Below are 6,000 nucleotides of genomic sequence, written 5' to 3'. Positions count from 1 at the left end.
TGGGCTTGGCTCCCTCTGATATCTTGACCCCCTGCCGCCCATCCCCTCTCCCCTTCCCTTAGGAAGCCTGGGCCACAGCCATGACAAGTCTTAATATTTACATTCCTCTTTGTCATGAGAAACGCCTCAGACTCAACAAAAGAGAGGCTAAAACTGTGCGGAGCTGAGGCAGAGTTCTTAAAAAGGGAACAGTTCTTTCCTTGGAGCCATCTTTAGAATGTAGAGAATGCTGTGATGTCACCTGCAGGAATTTCAGGTATGCAGAATCAATGTCCTGTAACCTCTCCACCACCCAGAACACAGAATTAATATTATGAAAATACGACTCATTCTTCCGTAGTTAGTCTAGATGTTTCCCATAAGTACTTTAGTGGGCCATTAGTGAACTAGACCATCATGGACTTGAGTATGACTTACAGACCGGTGGGGAGTGATTAATTCAGTAATGTACAATAACATAATCTTGAGGGCTGACTGGTTTACAGTGAGATAAACTCTCCTAGACATTCCTAACAGATTAGGTTAAGGTGTACAGTATCGCCATGTGGAACAACAGTTGGACACTCAGAGGATCCTATAGTGTGGTGGAGAGTACAGTGCTTCCTGACTGATGTTTGGTTTGCAAATCTAGGCCATCGCCTGGAAACGGAACCTCACAGGGGACTGATAAGTTACTGCTGGGACTGTTCCCTAAAATAGGGACAGTCTGGTCTGCCTATTTCCGTGGTGTTGTTCCCCAGCAGTTCTGTTGGAAAACTGTGTTTTTGTTATGAAGCAAAAACACTTACAGAGCAGTCCAGATGTCCACAAAATAATGCAAAGATTAAACACAATCCACACTTAGCATTCTTGAATATAAATAGCCAGAGATGAAATGTTGTGGAAGCTCAGAAGGTGCAATATGCTAGCATGATGAATGTTTGGTGCCAACTAGAGAGTAGGAAGAGAGTAAGGAACACCACTGGGGGTTGGAGGTGGATAGAGGTTATGATTGCAAGTTTAGAAGTCAGCCAACAGAAGGGGTAAAAGAAAGATCTCCCATAGGTTTGAAACACGTCCAAGAGCTCCTGCTGCTGATGTTCTCGCAGCTCCTGCAGAATGTGAGGATTCTGGAACCCTTCCCCTGTTGGCCCGCCAGAAACTTCCATCCAGTTTTCTGCTGATCTTTCCTCTGCGGCAACAACGCTGTTCTGTCTCCATAGTGACTCCAGGTGCCTTGGCTCCAAGTGGCTCAGCTCCCTCTGACCTTGACAGTTATACATGGGTGTGTGTGGGGGAAGGGTGTGTGTGTGTGTGTGTGTGTGTGTGTGTGTGTGTGTATGAAGATGCACTTCATTTCAAACAAACTTTCTTTAAGCTGAAAAGCTTGATGAATCCACCTTTGTAGACTTTCCAATAAGGCTATCACATATTATGTGTGCTTATATCTGTATTGCTGAGAACTCTCTCATCAATCTTGTTAAATAAACATGATTATTATACCAGTATTTACAAACTGTAACATGACTAGGCATGGTGCATTGTTTCAAGATGATCCCCCAACCTAACTCAGAAATTGCATTTGACAAAGAAACAGATTCACTTTGATAATCACCAAAACCAAAAACGTTTTGATCTGATAATTCCTTTACTGAATAAGAGAGTTTTGTTTTGAGTTGAAAGGTGACACACACACACATACACACACACACACATCCTATTACAGAACCTTTTTCCAATCTCATGGATGGCATCCAATGTAGTGTATGACTCATATCCAAGCCCCTCTGCAGAGTTCTGGGTGTGATGTGAATACTTATTATGCCCACTGTTCCTAAAAGTCATTCAAGTCTAACGCTTGTCCTCATGACGCTGAATTTACGGAGGGACTCTCAGTTGCCAATCGGTCTTAAAACCCAGGAGATCAGCTAAGCCTAGCCTTATGAACTCTGACATATGTGGTGCAGAAAGGATATTAATATAACTTTTTAGTACATCTCTTTATATGTATGCTATATATGCTGTGTGACTTGGAAGAAGAAATGCTGTCAAAATATACTGTCTAGAGTGTAAATGTCTTTTGTACCAAACATGGTGTCAAGAGGGCTTTGCACAAAAACAGAGTATGAATCATTGATTTGTTACTTGTTTACACAAACGATATATATATACTTCTCGCTCCCAGACCAAAAAGTTGCACTATTTTTGTGTGCCTCTTGAGAAAGGACAGGGGATGCTAACTGACCAACTGAAATAACTGGAGTTTGACGTCATTCTTTTTTATTTTTAGAAAGTAATATTTGGGTGTGGAAGTGCCTTTTCATGTTAGTATCAAAGTACAAATGCATAACACACAGTCAGATGCTCTCACACTCACACACACACACACGCACACTCACTCAGACAAACAAATACAGACACACCCAACACATATACACATGTGCACTCAAAAACACACACACACACACACTCACACATTCTTGACTGTGTGTGTGTGTGTTTGTTTGAGCAATATCTCTCCATGTTCAACATGGACTTATGTTCTTTCGACAGGTAACAGTGGAACTATTATGTTCCTTGATAAAAAATGCATTATTTCATATATCTTTTAACATGTATTTTTTATGTAAGTGTGTGAAGTTCAGCTTGTACTGTTTATAAGTTGTATGAGCTTTTCCACTTTAGAATTCTGTCTCCATGACCTGAGCAATCCAATGCATGTGGTTTAGGAAGATAGTTAACAGCATGCTGTTACCATCAAAGCCGCTGTGGTTGGGAGGCTGGTGCAGTTTTGTCTTGTTGTGCACACCTACAAATCTTCATATCTCGGTGAATGTACTGAACCACAGCTTTCCTTTCTGTGAGTGACTTTCCATGAAGATAGAGAGATGGTGAGAGGGAACAACACCGACAAAGAGAGAGACTAAGAGAAATCCATTGAAAGAAGGAGAGATGTACAGTGTTAAAAGTCATAATTCCTGGCCTGTTCATTCCTTTACTTCTGATATTCTACCCATACCTGATCCACTGATTAACATCATACCTGAGAAACTCAACTCCTGCTGCTCCCCCTGTTTTCACCAGATCATTACTCTAGTCTAGTGAGTGAGCTCTGGGTGTGTAACTGTATCCCTGTGTGTCTGTACGAGTGCGTCTGTGTGTGTCTGTCTGTGCGCATGTGTGTGTGTGTGTGCACACGTCTTTTGAAATTGGCAAATTGAAATTGGAGACCAGAATGCTTTTCAGTCAGCAGGGGGAGAAAACACTTCCCCCTGAACTCAGTCTCAGAGCACAGCCTCTTTTCTCTGTGTCTCTATCTCTATCTCTGTGTCTCTATCTCTATCTCTGTGTCTCTATCTCTATCTCTGTGTCTCTATCTCTATCTCTGTGTCTCTATCTCCACAGCTCTCTCTTTCTCTAGATATCTCTTTCTTCCTCTTCACTCATAATATCTCCTTCATCCAACATCCCTCTCTGCACTCTCCATCCCCTTGCTCCTCTATGTCGTCTCTCCATCACAGGACAGCATGAGTCAGGAGTGGCAAGCTAGCAGGTGGGGCATAGCAAGCCTCACAGACAGGGCCAGTCTGTAGAGTCTGTACGTGTTACAAAAAGCAGGCTTGCTATCCCTCACTTCATCATCATGATAAATGTGGCCCATGGTTCCCCTACACCGATTCTGGTTCAGTTCTCGTCTATTTTGCACTGCTGACAACAGTTATTTAGTGGATGCAGACAGTGAAAATTGAAAACTTTTTCTCTGTAAATGGTTTCTGGCACGGTTGTAGTAAGCTTTCACAGAGAAGTTGAACAAAAAACTGCAATATACTTAACTCCTGATCTTCCAGACGCAAATACTGTGTTGCTCTTCTATTTTTACCCACACCTATTCTATGCAATAATATCTCTACTTTGATTTAGTAGTACTGCATTGCATTAAACTCTCCTTACTCTACTCTGTTCTCTTTAACTATGCTTTTAAGGTTTTGTTCTTGTACTGCAATCCACGAAACGGTTTCTCTATGCTATTCTAGTCTACTCTGCTCTGTTCAATTCTTGTCTGACACTCTACTCCCAATTCTCCGCTGTTGACAACTGTACTCTACTGTGAGCGACAGGCTTCAGCTGACATCCATCCCTCATCCTGCGCTGGCCCATATAGTATAGACAGAGTGGTCACCCTGGCAGGCTAGATGATGGATCATGATGTGTGTCATTCTCTCTGGTTTGGTTCCCCCACCCCCCTCCCCACCCAGCTACAAGCCCGTATTTTCAGCCCTGTTTAAACTGTGACCCAAACACGTTAGCTCTTAGCCTAATTGACTCCCTCAGCTTAACGTCCCCTCTGTAAGTTTATAGGATGAATTATGATGCGGTGTAGAAACATGGGGACCGTGCTTGATTAATGTTGGACAGTCATTCATCTGGATGTTTTCATAAGGGCCTCCTGCCAAGCTGCTTGGGCTCACAGTCCTCCAGTCCTCCAAAACCCAGAGGCTCAGGCACCACACAAACACGGCTGTTTGTCAAACCTATCAATTACCTCCTTCATATGCATTAGGATATTTAGCACCAGACTCCGATATCGAGCCATTTGTCGGTACTGAGAATTGGTTTTGTCCTCCATATTGGAGTGTGTTAAGGCTTATGAATGAAACTTTTATGATGTTGTTCAATGTGTCATTGCTCATTTGATTCTGCCTTGTGTGTTGTTGAACAATATCCAGTTCAGCATCATGTAGAAACACAGGCCTACTAGTTGGACCAGCATGACACATGAAAACACGTACAAATAGTGTTGACACAACACTGAATACATTTATAGCGATTACTACATCAAATGCTGGCTGAATAAAGTTGTAGTGGTTGAACATGGCAAAGAAACTTGCCATGCAGGGGTAAGGATAATAAAAGGGGTCTGTTTGAAAATAATTTTTACAAATTTGTATTTAGTATCACCCTAAACTTAACCCCAAATACTCAAGTTTGGTAGCAACCAAAACCACAAGTTTCATATTTAACCAGGATGTGATTTCATAAATATGTTATGAAATTTAATTTGTATATACTTTATATATACAATATGGAATTTAGTCCAAGTCGCTTTAACAATGATTATATATTTCAGTGGCTGGAGAGGATGAGAGGTGGTGAGCTGCGAAAAAGACAGGACCAGGGGCAGAGAAAGAAAACCGGAAAGAACACAATGGCACTAATGAAGCAAACTAATCAAGATGGGCCAGTATCAGCTGATTGTCAAGGGCTGGTTAAGACACAGAAGAGCTTTAAGTGATTAGATCCTTAGCATTCAACCTTAGGTTAATAGACATTAATTGAAAAGTAAACAGTTTCCTGGTGTATTGCATTTTACACGTTTCCTATGAAGTAGATTGGGTCGGGCAGCTTCAAGTAGATGGTGTGATTGTAGCTGACTTAATTTATTTGTACAGGAAGTGATCTCACTGCGTTGTCACGTTAGCGCTGACTTAAGTCTCTACAGAAACAGAGAAAACAGTTGTCACAGAGAAAGTCCAGCTACGTAGTTGTAGCTTTTGTTTCATTAACCTCTGGGGCAAACAAATCTGAGCATGGTGATTTTTACTAGTCCCTTGAATAAAGTATTTTTATGTAACTGTGAAACATAGCATGAAAATGAACATGCTTGTAATTGACACTATTTTAGCGGCAAGCTAAACTGAGAGGAATTATAAGTCTTATAATCTAAAATGTTTGTCAAAGATTTGAAAAACCACAATAGTTCTTTGCAGCAGTAAAGACCATATATGTAAAGAACCCCAATTGCATGAAAATGGTTCAAAATAAAATCCTTGAAACCTAGGAGAGACAGAGCCAAACTCTAGTTATTTTTGTCCAGTTATTTAACTCTGAAAATGTAGAAATCCTTTTTAACTTGAGTCACGATTTTTATTTCTGCTGCCTGTTGTTGGGTTACGTTGAGGGAATGCATCCTAAATAACATGGAGGATATAAATAGCTAAGAAGTACATAGCATCTTCTCTC

This window comes from Hypomesus transpacificus, chromosome 19 (assembly GCF_021917145.1).
Source record: "Hypomesus transpacificus isolate Combined female chromosome 19, fHypTra1, whole genome shotgun sequence".
Taxonomy (NCBI): domain Eukaryota; kingdom Metazoa; phylum Chordata; class Actinopteri; order Osmeriformes; family Osmeridae; genus Hypomesus; species Hypomesus transpacificus.
This window is presented reverse-complemented; position numbering follows the sequence as displayed.